This window comes from Sebastes fasciatus, chromosome 18, assembly GCF_043250625.1.
Source record: "Sebastes fasciatus isolate fSebFas1 chromosome 18, fSebFas1.pri, whole genome shotgun sequence".
Taxonomy (NCBI): Eukaryota; Metazoa; Chordata; class Actinopteri; order Perciformes; family Sebastidae; genus Sebastes; species Sebastes fasciatus.
The window spans coordinates 20,087,534-20,104,902 of NC_133812.1; the positions used below are offsets into that span (position 1 = coordinate 20,087,534).

Below are 17,369 nucleotides of genomic sequence, written 5' to 3' on the forward strand. Positions count from 1 at the left end.
CCCGGGGGACCCGGTCATATGCCTTCTCCAAGTCCACAAAACACATGTAGACTGGATGGGCATACTCCCAGGCCCCCTCCAGGATCCTTGCGAGAGTGAAGAGCTGGTCCGTTGTTCCACGGCCAGGACGGAATCCGCATTGTTCCTCTTCGATCTGAGGTTCGACTATCGGCCGAACCCTCCTTTCCAGCACCTTGGAGTAGACTTTACCAGGGAGGCTGAGCAGTGTGATACCCCTGTAATTGGCACACACTCTCTGGTCCCCCTTTTTGAAAAGGGGAACCACCACCCCGGTCTGCCACTCCTTAGGCACTGTCACCGACTTCCACGCGGTGTTGAAGAGACGTGTCATCCAAGACAGCCCCTCCCCACCCAGAGCCTTCAACATTTCTGGGCGGATCTCATCAACCCCCGGGGCTTTGCCACTGTGGAGTTGTTTGACTACCTCAGTGACTTCCACCAGGGTAATTGATGATGGTCCCCCATCAGCTTCCAGCTCTGCCTCTACCATAGAGGGCGTATTGGTCGGATTCAGAAGTTCCTCAAAGTGCTCCTTCCACCGCCCGATTACCTCCTCAGTTGAGGTCAACAGTGTCCCATCCTTACTGTACACAGCTTGGATGGTTCCCCGTTTCCCCCTCCTAAGGTGCCGGATGGTTTTCCAGAAGCACTTTGGTGCCGACCGAAAGTCCTTCTCCATGGCTGCTCCGAACTCCTCCCACACCCGCTGCTTTGCCTCCGTCACGGCAGTGGCTGCTGCTCTTCGGGCCCGTCGGTACCCTGCAACTGCCTCCGGAGACCTCCGAGATAACATATCCCGGAAGGCCTCCTTCTTCAGTCGGACGGCTTCCCTGACCACCGGTGTCCACCACGGTGTTCGAGGATTGCCGCCCCTTGAGGCACCTAAGACCTTAAAACCACAGCTCACCGCCGCAGCTTCAGCAATGGAAGCTTTGAACATCGTCCACTCGGGTTCAATGCCCCCAACCTCCACAGGGATGCCAGAAAAGCTCCGCCGGAGGTGTGAGTTGAAGATCTCTCGGACAGGGGCCTCCTCCAGACGTTCCCAGTTCACCCTCACTACGCGTTTGGGCTTACCAGGTCTGTCCAGAGTCTTCCCCCACCCTCTGACCCAACTCACCACCAGATGGTGATCAGTTGACAGCTCCGCCCCTCTCTTCACCCGAGTGTCCAAAACATGCGGCCTCAGATCAGATGATACGATTACAAAATCGATCATCGACCTTCGGCCTAGGGTGCTCTGGTACCACGTACACTTATGAGCATCCTTATGTTCGAACATGGTGTTCGTTATGGACAATCCATGACTAGCACAGAAGTCCAACAACAAACGACCACTCGGGTTTAGATCAGGGAGGCCGTTCCTCCCAATCACGCCACTCCAGGTGTCTCCATCGTTGCCCACGTGCGCGTTGAAGTCTCCCAGGAGAACTATGGAGTCCCCTACTGGAGCCCCATACAGGACTCCATTCAGGGTCTCCAAGAAGGCCGAATACTCCGAACTGCTGTTTGGTGCATACGCACAAACAACAGTCAGAGTTTTCCCCCCCATAACCCGAAGGCGTAGGGAGGCGACCCTCTCGTCCACCGGGGTAAACTCCAACGTAGCGGCACTCAGCCGGGGATTTGTGAGTATCCCCACACCCGCCCGGCGCCTCACACCATGGGCAACTCCAGAGAAGAATAGAGTCCAACCCCTATCCAAGAGTACGGTTCCAGAACCGAGGCTGTGCGTAGAGGTAAGCCCTACCAGATCCAACTGATAGCGCTCCACCTCCCGCACAAGCTCCGGCTCCTTCCCCCACAGAGAGGTGACGTTCCACGTCCCCAGAGCCAGCCTCTGCCGCCCGGATCCAGTCCGTCGAGGTCCCTGGCCTTCACTGCCACCCGTGTGGCAGCGCACCCGACCCAAGCGGTTCTTCCCGCAGGTGGTGAGCCCACAGGATGGAGAGGAGGGAGGTGCCACGTTCCTTTTTCGGGGTATCCCCGGCCGGGCTCCGTGGCAAGCCCGGCCACCAGACGCTCGTTGACAGGCCCTCCGTCTGGGCCTGGCTCCAGACGTGGGCCCCGGGCTTCCTCCGGGCCGGGTAACTCCTCCTCTGCCTCGTGTCGTCATTGGGTTTTTTGTGAACCATTCTTAGTCCGGCCCCTCACCTAAGACCAATTTGCCATGGGAGACCCTACCAGGAGCACGAGGCTCCAGACAACACAGCCCTCAGGGTCATAGGGACACACAAACCTCTCCACCACGTTAAGGTGATGGTTCCCGGAGAGGCGCACATTTTGTATCTGTTTTAAATGAACATTAAAGGGAGATTTGTCAAGTATTTAATTCTCTTAACAACATGGGAGTGGGCAAATATGCTACTTTATGAAAATGTATGTATATATTTATTATTGAAAATCAATTAACAACACAAAACAATGACAAATATTGTCCAGAAACCCTCTCAGGTTCTGCATTAAGCATAAAAAATATGCTCAAATCATAACATGGCAAACTGCAGCTCAACAGGCAACAACAGCTGTCAGTGTGTCAGTGTGCTGACTTGACTATGACTTGCCCCAAAAACTGCATGTGATTATCATAAAGTGGGCATGTCTGTAAAGGGGAGACTCGTGGGTATCCATAGAACCCATTTTCATTCACATATCTTGAAGTCAGAGGTCGACGGACCTCTTTGAAAATGGACATGCCAGTTTTTCCTCTCCAAAATTTAGCGTACGTTTGGAGCGTTATTTAGCCTCCTTCACAACATGCTAAAGCTAATCATGACCTGGTTGGTACCAATGGATTCCTTGGGTTTTATAGTTTCATATGATACCAGTATCTTCACTCTAGCTTTAAAACTGAGCCCGCCACAACCTACAAATTGCAAGTTATGTTAACGCGTTAAAGAAATTAGTGGCGTTAAAATGAGATTGCATTAACACGTTATCGTGTTAACTTTGACAGCCTTAGTTTTTTGTTTATGTTATTTAAGATGAGCATGAGCCATCATGTAAATATGCCAGATTTAGCCATACAGGCTAATTTTCATGTGTAGTCCTCGGCAGGTTGATGCCATTAAAGAAAAAAATACAAGAGCACATAAGCACACACCCATATGCACGTAAACTCAATTAAAAGCACAAAAGCATATTTTAACTCCTCTGCCTCCTAGTCTTTGCTGCTGTTTTCATTGACAACAACACTAAGACCCAACAAGCTATACTCTAATGATTTAAAACGTTGACGTAAATTGCTTTAAAGCCGTGCCAGACTTCACTTTCCTACGAAAGAAGTCTGCTGAAAGTGAAGTCTGCTTGCTTGCATGTCAACGTTTTACCACTTGGTCACGCTCTGTCCCAGAGATTATGTAATACGGCACAAAAGAGCAATGCTGCATAACTTCTGCAACAGCACTCATGTCTTAACACGGTGCATGTAGACATCTGTTCTGTTGCACCTCTGACCACAACAGTGCATCTTTTAATAGTCATTGCAACATTGCCTCTCAGCCACCGACATGTTGTGTACAGTTCCTCTTTAAAAATTATGATTCCAATTATACACCTACAGAATGATCCTGAAATCCCTGTGAAGGTAGAAAGATAGGAAACAATTCTCTCAAATTTGCCAACGCATTAAGACAACACAAGATAGACTTCTATGTGTATTCTATGCATGGCAATGAAAGTGTCACAGCAGCACAAGGAAGTACAAAAACAGATGCATGATATAGATAAGTAACCAAAAAGAAAAAACGCAATGTGGTGGAGGGCCACTTGTCATGCAGAGAATCATCTGATAATTGAAGACGTGTGACCTTTTGTGGATCCATCTGCTTTACAAAAACACATGAATAGCTCTGAATGCATGTTCTTGTAGTCTTGTGAAAAAAAATATAAAAACACGTCTATTAAAGGTCACATATTATACTCCATTTAAACTAGTTATTATAGGTCTCAGACACCTCCAAACCATGTCTCTGAAGTTTTTTTTTCAAAAAAACAATCAGATCATGCATTCCAGCATGTCTCTATAACCTCTGTTTCAGCCCATTTCCAAAAGTGCTGATTTCTGTGTCTGTAGCCTCTGTCTCCTCCCACTCTGCTCTGATTGGTCAGCGTTTTCTGTCAATCAAACGTCCTCAACAACACAGCGTCACCCTCCCCGCCCCCCTCGCGGCCTGAGAGCAGGGAGAGAGAGGAGCTAGAATAGAGCTTATAAACCACTTTAAAGTTTATAAACCAGAAACTTCACCCAGCGCACGTTACCGGAGGAATCTGATCAGAAATCGGCGACACATGATGAACATCTGCGGTCCAGATTCCAGGTTTTCCTGACGGTTTCTCTCAGGTAAATAATACTATTTATATCTCTGTTAGTTAGCTCAGTGTTTACCTTATGCATCAACTCTGTAAACCGTAAACATACACTCTGTTTTACGTCTGTCTTTACAGATCCATCTGTGAGAAATGACCGACAGAATCATCCCAGAGGAGAGCAGACAGCTGAGAGCAGACAGCTGTGGGCAGATGGCTCTGTTTACATGGAGATACAGAGCTAACCCGGTAGCATGTAGCTAACCCGTTAGCATGTAGCTACATGCTAACGGGTTAGCTACATGCTACCGCTATGACACGGTGTGTAAACACAGCGACCATCAGGGTGGAAAATAGAAGATGTGAAACAGTAGTCAGTTCATTATTTCTGCTAAAAGATAAATGTATGGAAGATCAGAGTAATGGTATATTATTTACAGTAGTAGCTGTCTCTGTGTTACCATGACTACAGACCACCGGAGCTTAGCTTACCATAGTTTACCAGAGCTGAAGACTTTCTCCTGCACCATGTCACATAACTAACTAACAGGTGGGATGATTACAAATGCTGTGAATAATTAATATTGTCATCTGTCTACTCAAATAAAGTTTGACTGTGAAACAGAAATGTGTTGTGTTGCTTACAAGTCACTATTTACTACCTGTAATCTGCTACATGCATGACATCAAATATATATAATATATAAATATCATCTGTTTAAACAGTGTAATTACATAAAGCCTTTGTGAAAGAACATGTTATATTTAGATGATGGGAGTACATGAAGCCTGTTCTGTTCTGCTGGTTCTTGCAGACTAACTGTAGGAGCTACTTTGCTCAAGTTCGGTTGAGGAGGAGAGACAGTGACGCGCTGTGGGCCGGGGTCAGCTACTGAAGGTTCTCTCTGGTTCGACCAGGAAACCCTCACGTGGCTTACATTCTCTAATGACGTCAGAATACAAGGAAAAAAGCGAATTTTTTTTCTGTACCCATTTCCGGACAAACGGAGGAGGAGAAAAAGAGAGAGGATGGTCTTTTATGATACTATGGTGGCCTGTAGACACACTGGGGACAGATATTGATGTTTAAAAGACATGGAAAAGTGCATTTTGCATAATAGGTGACCTTTAAGTTGTGTTGTTTTTTGAGCGTAGTGCAAGATAACATATTACAACTTAATAAATCCAATAAAACAGCAATGTATTGCCTTAGAAATGATAAATCAGGACAATACATTTCCCTCTATATATTTATTAATTTAACAAGGCTATTGTTTTCAATGGTATTATATTATAGGATACTATTGTTTGTGTCCATTCTTTGTATATACTCTACTATGAAAAGAAAAACATATCGATTTAGCTTTGTATTCTCAAGTATATTGACTTTTCTGTTGCTTATTGGTGGAATTAACTTACTAATTATTACTAATTAACTTATTAATTATTGATTTAAAAGGGACCGTGTGTAGGATTTTGCAACGTCTAGTGGTGTGGTTGCAGATTGCAACCAACTGAGCACCCCTCCACTCACTCCTCTCTTTCCAAGACTGCAGTAATGTGAGTGCAAAACCGTCGTAACGCCGTTCGCCTCGCTCAGAGGCACTCTGTACTCTGCGGCTCACGTTACCACAGTTTCACAAGCGTGTCGGAGAATTACGGTGGCCTTCAAGTAACGTAAAAACACGAAAGACTGTCTCTACAATCAGTGTTTGGTTTGTCCGTTCTGGCCAAACATGGCGGACCCACTCCCTATGTAGATATAAAGGGCTCATTCTAAGATAACGAAAACACAACAATTCTTAGCTTCAGGTGATTATACACTAATGAAAACATAGTTATGAATATTATATTCCATTTCTGCTAATAGATCCCCCAAAATGTTACAAACTGTTCCTTTAGTTATTTTATATGTGATTTTTTTTATATACATTTGCCATATTATATGTGATACACACAGTATATCAATGTTGTGAAATACCCTCGTCGCCCAGCCTTGCTGATGAAAAGCTCCAGTTACCGTGGGTTCAATCATTTTCTCACACCTTAAAGATGCAGTTTCTAATCTGTGTGGGCGCTGAAAAAAATGTGGTGTTCATAAACAGCCCTGCTGGCTCTGTAAACGGGAAACAAACAAAGTGGCTTAGACCGAGCCACACGACACTATTCCAGCCAATCAGCAACGGGGGGCATTAGTTCTCATGCACAGGACAGGAGAAAGGCCATGGATGTATACAGAGAGAGGCAGTGGGAGCAGGAGGGACGGTAAATCTGGAGGGGGTTATTTGTTTTTTTGCATTGCAACAGCATTATACAATTTAAATGGACAGCCTGTAACAGTCGGTAACACCAGATTATCACCTGGAGAACTGTACTGTACACCAGTCCATGGACCACATAAAAGCAGGCTTGTCTGCATGGTTGTCACTTCTAATTCGTACCATGTAGCTAAGTCTATTTACTCTGCTTTCACACCAAAGTCTGACATTCTCACATCAAGACCATCATTTTCAACAGAAAATGTGGCTGCGCTCTCTTGAGAAGGCTTTGTGGTTGAATGGCACCAGTATCATTTCAAAGCAGAATTAATGTAAAACCATTGTTTATATTACAGAAAAGAGCAATAAGAACTATTCATAAAGTGGATTCAAGAGAACACAACAACAGTGTTATTAAGTCAGGACTATTGAAACAGACATTAGTTATGTACAGGGCAAAAAGCAGAGTATTACCAGAAAATATACAAACGTTTTTTTTTTTTTTTTCAGAGGACGAGGACCATAGAAGGACATTTCATTTAAAGCATCAGTATGCACAGATTACTTTAAAGCAGATGTGTGATTCAGTGCTGTGGAATTCTCTACAGAATGATTTAAAGGATTTTATTAATATATTTCAGCTCTGTATAAAGAAAGAATAATTTGACTATATGAAGCGGCAGGTAATCTGTTTCCTTAGTTTTTAGTCTTGGTTTTAATTATTGTGTTTGGCTTGATTCTTCCTTTTCTTTATGTTACTGTAAGTATTCGTTATTAAGTAACTGTAATGGACAGACCATCTATTTCTATTGTTTATTTATGTTTTGAGTAAAGGGCTGATAAAATAAGGTTTTCTCTTATCCCTGCACCTTTTCGGTCATGTGAATGTGTAAATACAGTTGTGTTTTGATTTGTGAATCACTCTTTTCTTGTGCACTACCATGAGAGGAACAAATAGAAATTAAAAGTATATCCTGTGCATTGAGTTTTGCGTCTGTACTTTTCCATCTTGCAACGTAAAAAGTCTCAAGCATGGCAAAAAAAAACACCAGAGCAGAGTCAGAAAATGTGTTGTTTTGCTTTACATAATATTCACAATATTACACTTCACCTTGAGCAAACTGTGTGCTTGCGCAGCTGGCGTGAAAGACGGATTATTCCATGTTGAAAGGAGAACCATGCAGACTGATGTTTCTTACTATGTACCCACATACTGTGCACACACAGCAGTTTGTTGTCTATCTCTATTCAGATAAGACGCCTAAGAATTTATCTTTTCTTCATTTCTGCCTCTGTGATTTCCTGCACAGGCTTTTTTTTAATTTTATGCCTCAGTAGTAATCCACGGACATCTTACTCATTCTTCAGTACCTTTTTTTTTTTAAAGCACCAGCAATGATGGCGACAGTACACAGACACTCAGTTGTTTACTTTGTCCGCACTTAGAGCACGGTGCTCTGGAAGACACGTCTCTTAAATCTATTAGAATCGGTATGAGTGTAAACATGTTTCTTCCTACACACACTATCTCTTAGATATTGAAAGTCTTATTTCACACTCTAATCTGCTTCTCACTCTTACTCTCTCTTTATCTCCGTCTCGAAGGGCTGGTGTTTCCTGCCTGTGTGCCTCTGCGGTGGATCGGCTTGCCGCCTGTGCTGACTGCCATGAGTTCTGAGAAGGTACCGTAGGTACTTTACGCCTTGTTAAGTGACGTCTAGGTCACCCAGCTTTCTACATTTGACTCAAGATGGGTTGGAAAGATATTCCATTTTGATAGATAAACAACAAGTTTTAATGCCAAACGCTAACGGCCTTTGAGTCGAATTTGTGTTTTGATGTGAGTGTGAAGGGAGCAGTGTTACAACATGGCCCGAGGGTGCTGGAAGGTGTGGTTCGCCTACGCAAACATACCCAAAGTAAACCAAGAATAGCTCCACAACTAGCAGGTCTATATGCACGACCTTCATCTCTCTGGATAGGTAAGACCTCAGAGAATTCATCCCCAGTGTAAGTAACATTGAGTAGTAAATTGTGATGAACCAAAGGAAAAATTTACATTTTTATCCTCACCTTAAATGTTTTCTAGATTAGACAGTGGATATCATTATAGCAATGATGCCATGCACACAGATGCCACCTAATTCATTCAGCAACTCCTTGACTACAACTGTGCCAAAGCAGATATAAATAACACAAAGCACATAAATTCTACAAAGGTTTTAGTAAGGATAGGACTAGGTGGATTCTCCATTTGGCCACTTGGATACCCAAAGTGTACCAAATGGGTTTTCTATCTCTTGAAAGGGAATCTGGCTATAAAATACTACTGATATCCACTACAGGAGGCTATGTGCACACAATGGAGCCTTTGGTCATGACATTTACCCTGGGCATCATCACATTCTACCATCGTGCACAGTATAAAATCAATAAAAAACAACTAAATTGTATAATTTTGTCTCCAAATGGAGTAGTTTTATTATAATAATGAAATATAATAAAGAAAAACTTAGATAATAACAAATAAGATCAATAACAAAAGTAAATAAGATAAAAAAGAATCCAAAGCCAAGTAAGTAAATTCAATATAAAGACGGTCGAAAATAAGTAAAGTAAGTAAATAAAAGTAAAAATACAATTTCTCGTGCATTAACTTTGTAACTTAAATATTGAAATCATTGCCAAACAAACATTGTTTAGATAAAACACACTTGGAGTGTTGTTTTTGTAGCGTTAAGGCCTCGTCTTTTAGAAACAATTTCAGAAAAAAGACCACCACAGCATTTTGTGAAGTTTTTAAAGGCAGTGTTTTAACACTCAGCTCAGCCGAACCCAGTACCGGGTTCATCGGGTAAAAGAGGTTAATGCTATTATTTCTTGCATTAAAGCACCATTAATCAATATTTGAATGTCAAATAATCAGATGTTTAATGTGAAATGAATCATTCTGAGTGATGAACCCACAGAAAGATATCTCCCCATCTCTGTTTTACTGCACATTTCCTCTATCGTTACCTCTTATCAAGCCTGTTTCCACAGCGACGCCGGTGTACGTTGGCCTTTATTTTGGATTCACCACATAACACAATAACGATGGTGGCTTTGAAGATAGCATAGATAACAGCTTCAGTTCCCCAGAAAGGGCTGTCTAACAGCGAGGTGAAGCAGTGGAAATATCCTAAATACAGAGTACACTTAAACTGATACGGATTATTTTAGGTGTCTAAAATCCATTTTGCTGCTGCCGCTGTCCACAGCAGTACATTGCTTTTCTCCCGTGCTGGTACTCCTGTCTGTTTCTACAAACAGACAGGAGTACCGGGGCGTGTTGAACATCATCTACTGTAGGTAATACACTGACTATGGAGAACTACCTCATACAAACCCACTTCAAAACATGCAAACTATCCCTTTAAACCAGATATGTTTATGAGAGTTAGTGAAGACCAAACCAAAAGGTGATAATAAGGGTCTTTCTTTAACCGGTAGTAGTCAGGGAGAGGGTGTACTGTAGGGCAGACTCAATTTCATCCTGGTGCCACACCAGCATTATGGTTGCCCTCAAAGGGCCTGTTATAACTGTAAGACTATATAAATATATCTGCTCTTTATCATATTACATAATTGCCTCTGCATTCGATTATTATTGGTTTGAGTAATAACTTCATTAATATCTAGCTCCGAAAGCAGAAGTCTAGGAAAAAATTATTTCAAGCAGACATTCAATTGTACAACTATTGTACAATTTAAAAAAATAAAATGAGTTCAGTAACAAAAACACATGCTTGTGCATCGATATATATGCATGTACTGTACGTAGACACAAAAATACTGAATGTGGGCACACACACACTCACATTTCTATGTGTTATTATAACATAGATCCCATGGATTTATGAGATTAAGAAACCCTCATCATTACTCATCCATCAAAGATCAAAAGCTTCAAGTGAATAATAAAGTTCTTTTTTTTTTTTTACAATCACACAGATATTATCAAGCACATTGACTTTGTTTATCTTTTTGGTCACAGTTGAGAGGGGCAGAACTATGGTACAACAACGTGACGGAGTAGCCGTCACTGACGGTGCACAGCGCACACACACACATACCCCCAGGCCACACACACACCAACATTTCTCTTCTGCGTCGCTGGCTGCAGACAAAGCACACCACACACGCCAAACATTTCTCCGCTCCCTTCCTGATTCACTAAGGAGTTAAAACACCTCCCGACATATCCCTCTCCCCTAAACTGTTTTTCAGTAGTGCAACCAAGGGTGCACACTTGTGCTGTTTCCTGTACTCATATATTCACACAAACATTATTTTTTTGGACATTTTTGGCGACGACTGATATTGAGACGCTTCAGTGCACTGGTAACAAAATCGAGGTGCATTGTGGGACATGTAGTTTATGGACACCGTACTTCTGTAAAGCGGCATAGAATTGTATGATAAGCAAATGATATTCTTTGCAAGCTCTCGTGGGCCACATAAAATGAGGTGCAGGGGGTGGTTTGAGAAAGGCCCAGTATGTCAGGGCGGTTCTTCTGCCCCCAAGTGGCCTAAAAATCAATCAAAACAAAAATGTAATGAACACCAAATAATGAAACTTTTACCAGATGCTCATCCGAGACTTCTTTAATCAAATGTGTGTTTTCTTTGTTGTGTTTGTTACTCCAGAAGAAAACAAACTTCGAAGGGGTTCTTCTGCCTTACCACCAGGCCTGGAAATATTCAGGGAAAACACTTAATAAAACATGGATGATGGAAAACAAACGTGGAGGAGAGAACATGCATTTCTTTGTGTATTTGTCATCTGGTCTAGCTTTGAAAATGCATCATACTGCAGTATAAGATCATACTGTATCCATTTATATGTAGAATACCTTTTAGGTGATTCAGAGAGCTCCTCACACTAACGTGATGGGATTCATGTTGAAAAACCTGCCACTTATAATCCGCTCTCATAGTTCTATCACTCTGATCAGAAACATCTTATGTCTTCTTTTTCCTCTCACATGCTTCCTCTCATTCTCATTCCTGTCTTGTCTTTCCATGTTTGCCCCACAGCTCCCAGTTTCCCCAGTGTCATCTCCTCCATCAGATAACAGGAGGCCAGAGGATTGTTGTGTCTCCACATGTCCCAGTCAGGGTAAGAACCAGCTACTGCCTCCTGAAACCATACCAACACCACGTCTCTGTTGACACAGACAAAACAACCAATCTTGTCTGACCCAGATTTTATATGAACATGTAGAGTCCTGTCATGTAGGATTTGAAAAGTAGACACTTTGGCGACTTGAAAAAGACTGAAACTGAGACGAAGGAGCTTAATGCAAATAGACCGCACAATAGATTTAACGAACAAAAATAGTTAACCTTTAAAAGTGCGACAGTCATATACATTCCTACACGTTGGTGCTTTAACAGTAAGTTTCATAATGAATGGAAATTCTGATATGCATTATGACCAGTAGAGGTATTATTTTGTGTCACTTCAAAAGGTTTTTGTATTTTGTGATAAAGATCCAGTGTGAATAAACAGATTTGTAAACCGTGCCCTCAGATTCAAAATCTGTGCAGTAAGAAAGTAGCTTGCTGGAAACAATCACTGCTACTCGTTCATTTTGGTACTTCATCCACATCCATTCTGACATGATTATCAAATGCTACCGTTCAGAATACTAGGGCTGGTTGGCTGGCTGATTAAAGTATTTTACCCGCGATTAACTATGGACAATATGGAAAATCTGGCATAGTGCATGAGATGAGTGGAATGACAAAGCGGAAAATGATTCAGCCCAAACTGTTGGGCTTTAATGGAAAGTTATATTATTGCTGCCAGTTGTGTCCATGTTGCAATGCAGTGCTGAGTGAGCATGTTTTGATGTCATCACATCTAAAGCTGCGTTCTTCTCATTTATGCAATACACAGTTCACACAAAGAAAAAAACAGTCACTCTGCCTGAAGTAATAGGGAGCAGTGGTGGAAGAAATACACTGTAAAGTCCTGCATTCAAAATCTTACTTAAGTAAAAGTACAAAAGTACTCACGTCAAAATGTACTTAATGTAGGCCTACCAAAAGTAAAAGTACTAATTATGCAGAATAGCCCGTTTCAAAATACTATATATTATATTACTGGATTATAATTATTGATGCATTAACGTGTTGTTTTTTTTTTGCTTTGTCATTTCACTCATCTCATGCACTATAGCAGATTTTCGGGACTGTCGCTGAAAACCTGGCAGTAACAAACGAAACTTGGAAGAGCACTGTATAGTGTCAATTTACACAAATTACTAGGGCTGTCAATCAATTACAATATTTAATCGCGATTAATTGCATGATTGTCCATAGTTGATCACGGTTAATCACAAAATAATCACACGTTTTATCTGTTCAAAATTCAAAATGTACCTTAAAGGGAGAATTGTCAAGTATTAATACTCTTATTAACATGGGAGTGGGCAAATATGCTTACTTTATGCAAATATATGTACATATTTATTATTGGAAATCAATTAACAACACAAAACAATGACAAATATTGTCCAGAAACCCTCACAGGTACTGCATTTAGCATAAAATATATGATCAAATCATAACATGGCAAACTGCAGCCCAACAGGCAACAACAGCTGTCAGTGTGTCAGTGTGCTGACTTGACTATGACTTGCCCAAAACTGCATGTGATTATCATAAAGTGGGCATGTCTGTAAAGGGGAGACTCGTGGGTACCCATAGAACCCATTTTCATTCACATATCTTGAGGTCAGAGGTCAAGGGACCCCTTTGAAAATGGCCATGACAGTTTTTCCAAAATTTAGTGTAACCTTGGAGCTTTAAAAATGACCCCGCTACAACCAAAAAATCGAAAGTTGCATTAATGCGTTAAAGAAATTAGTGCCGTTAAAACTAATTTGCGTTAACTTGCTACATGTATGAGCTTAAAATGTACTAATGTTAGATCTTCCTTTTTCTTTTGATCCTTTGTTATCCTTTGTGATTGTCATAAAACATGCTGTTTGCAGTAAGTCACCTTACAGCTTTTATGGTCATTGAAGTGCAAATGTGTCAAACATTTACCTCTTTGGTATTATTTGGAGCCATAAATGTACAGTCCAGAGATGTTTGTGAAGTCAGCTACTTGTTTGTGAGGCTGCTTTCCCTTTTTTTTATCAATAGCTTGGCATTTCTGACACAATAGATCCACTAATCAAAACCACACCCAGGCTTTTTTCCCAGATGTTTCAAAGATTGCTTAAATGCACTGTGACTCATATCTGAACTCCATGGGAATGTTTTTGTGTGACAACGTTGGCACACTAAGCAGCTGTTGGGTAATCATTCGTCAGAGAACAACCGTTAAATAAATGAATTCAAGATATTTCAATGATTTTCTGACCAGAAAGAAGATGAAGGATCAGTCAGCAGAAATGTACTCAAAGATAAAAAATATATTTATACATTCACATTACACATTACAGCAGTAGTAAAAAGACATAAAAGACAAGTATTCCCACAATGCCACCTGTAAAACTTATGAAATGTGTCAGTCTCTGAATGTGATCCCTTCTCTGTTAAACATGACAGCGTCACTTAATTGAGTGATGGTCGAGGGGGTATGGTATTTAAATCATGTATTGGGACATTTATAATATTAAAAAAAAAAACTTATAATATGCGAGGACCATAGTTATAGGTATGTAAATTCCTTATATATAATAATCCAAAGAATTCAGAAGTTGTTTGATTCCAAAATCCCTTCCATTAAACTGAATCTGTTTTATATTTATGGTCATATAAACCAGAATTTTTTATAAATCCTTAACGTTAACATCAGTAGTATTATCAGCACCTATTTCTATTTGTAACAAAACACCGTTTAGCATTTAATAATGCTAATACAGTACAGCTGCTGTAATGCTGCATTCATTGTCATTACTCACAAGTGTGTGAGCCATTAAAATCCCAAATTAATTTAATTAATAAATTAACTTTAGCATGCATATCTCACTTTGTAGAGTTGGTAATTAATTTTTTTTTTAGTTGTACAATTAGTGATAGTAAATTATAGATATTGGAGTCATGTCCTATTTGTAATTGGGCAGATTGGTACATTTACAGTAATGTGGTTACAAAATTAAAAACAAGAATGAAACATATTGACTTTCACAGACAAACAAAGAATATATACTATGAACATACAGCTCTGACCAGGTCAAATCTACACAACTGAATGACAAAGTAAACACAAAACAACCCTGCAGGGCCGCAAACGTTTGTGTTAGTTAAGGTAACATTATATATGACCTTAAGGCACATGTTCCTCTCTTTACTCGGTAAATATTTGCAGTGTTTTCATACACGTAGAGTATTGTCAGTTGTGCAGATGTGACATTTGCAGAGCCAAATACTCTGTGTATATATACAGTTCTTCGCTTGTTTGTTACCCCTGAGTTCAGTATGTTATCGGTCTTATTTTTAATCATGTAGCCACGTTAATAAAGGCGTTTGAATCTAATACAAAGCTGTAGTGGGATCTTCTTCCCCTCCTCTTTTTCCATCAGGAGCAGCCGCTTTTTTTTCGTGTTTTTCCTCAGTTGTGTTCCCACTTTAATTCCATTTTATGATAAATTCAACATGACAAGGACGTTGCATAATATTCCACAGCACAAATATCTCATTGTATTGTTGCAGTGATTCACCATTTCCCACAAAGCAATGACTTATTTTATGATGCGCGGTGATGCATCTTAAACACACAGACGAGTGAATTACATGAAATTAAACCCTGAATGACCAGACCCCCAGCTGTTTGACTACTTTAATGAGTAAGCTATTTATATGTAGCCAGACAGTGACCAGCAGACATATTTTCACTAACTGCATTGTTACTGGTGATGATATCATCAAGGTGAGTGAGATCACCCAGGTGACGTATACTGTACATCTACATTTTTGAGGCATCTTGTTTTGTGTGCTGGATTAACGGACAGACAGAAAATATATACAGTAAACCCATCTCTTACATACAGTATAAACAGTTATATAAATGATCAACTTCCTGTATGGGTTTTTAGGATTAGGGGCCTTTCTCAAACCGGACCCTCCCCACTCCCACTATGTGACGGAGTGAACTAACAGCTGAACAAAGCACCCCTTCTTTAAGGTGTAGGTGACGAACTTCCCTGTCTTCGACGGAAACAGGACCTGTCGTAACGTTTCGTAACCATGCTTTCGTATCAAGCGGCAACTGCTATACACAGCGCTAATAACAAGCTTCAGTGAGGTGGCAGACTCATTCACTCCACATAAAATAGGCCTTAAGCTTATGGAAAAAAATCGGAATTTGTTTTAGTGTTTTGGTGCATAAACAAGAAACATAAATATAGAATAGAAAAAAATTACAATAAAAATATTAAAACATTTAAAAAAAATATGTACACTGTATCTGTTTCAAATGAAAGAGCTTGGCAGGAATGTGCAAAGATATATTCTAGGGCATATGCAAAGGTAGGGGTGGGGGAACAAACCGATACAGCATAGTATCGCGATATTTTGCGTGTCATTATTGTATCGATACACGGATGTCAAGTACCGATCTTTTATTATATAAACTATTAACCTCTTAACAATCCGACGGCCGCTATTCTGTCTTTCAGAAGAGAGAAAACCTCAATTGGAGGAATTGATTGTTTCCGACTATGTCATGTTAGCTTGTCGACAAGAACGCTAAATAACGCTACAAATTTACGCTAAATTTCGGCAAGGAAAAACTGGCATGGCCATTTTCAAAGCGGTCTCCTGACGTCTGACCTTAAGACATGTGAATGAAAACTTAGTGAAAACTGTTTCTTATTAGATAAAACAGATGTTGACAAACTGCATGATTTGGATAAAAGGTAATAAATTGCAACATATCTTATCGCAAAATGTTTAAAATCACCATAAGATGGTCTCGTGACTTAAGTATCATGATAATATCGTATCGTGGGGTCTCTGGTGATTCCCACCCCTATGCAAAGGTTCACAGTATTAACAAGAATATGCATTATACAGAAATAAAACTTACTCCCATGCTTTTTTTTTTCTTTTTGTGCAAACATCTTCTCTGTTTATGAGCTGCTTGGTTTTTGGGACCGTCCCTGTAAATATACTACACTTAACAATCAAATGAAAACGTCTGCTGTTTTCTAGACTACACATTTGTTCCTAAATACAACTTAACAGTTGTCGATGTCCGTTTACGTACAGACGGAACTTGCATTTTGTACGTAACGTGTTCCATGACGAACACAAAACGCTGTTACACGTGCCCAGTTGATGCAGACTCAATGCATTAGTTTGGGATGGCACTTAATATGGCGGAGAGGGTGTAGGGGCTGGTTTGAGAAAGGCCCTGACTCTTATGTAATAGAGGACTGACCGTGGCACAATATGCATCTATTTTGGGGTCAGTTACATGCACACATTTGAAACCCCTTCTTTCTTTAGTTCCCTTAGTTTGGAATTCCTCACCATTTACAGCTTCACGAAAATGTATTTGACAAGATTTAAACACTTTCGGGTGACATGTTTATATCTTCTGAGCCATAATTGATGGCAGTAAACACTAATGCTTGTTTGATTGTGGAAACTGTAGATAAAGGTTGTGTGAGATTGGTATGAGTTGACAGATACAATTCCTGCTTCTTTTCTTTTTCGCCTCTAACAGTTGAAAGGAATTTTTTTAGGTCATAACGACTCAATGTCCAAGAAAAACCGAGA

The 17,369-nt window shown here is 40.6% G+C and overlaps 1 protein-coding gene across 2 annotated transcripts in view; it reads left to right on the forward strand.

Annotated features, from left to right (window-relative positions):
- Positions 1-8,146: 8,146 nt before the first annotated feature.
- The window catches only part of LOC141756349 (centrosomal P4.1-associated protein), a 29,382-nt gene continuing 20,159 nt past the window's right edge, over positions 8,147-17,369 (forward strand). The window contains exons 1-2 of one of the 2 annotated variants that reach the window (XM_074616007.1): positions 8,147-8,269; positions 11,667-11,748. The gene's annotated coding sequence lies outside the window, so the exon portion shown is untranslated. Of the gene's footprint in view, positions 8,279-11,666; positions 11,749-17,369 lie in introns of both variants that reach the window. The other variant, XM_074616008.1, reaches the window with a different exon arrangement.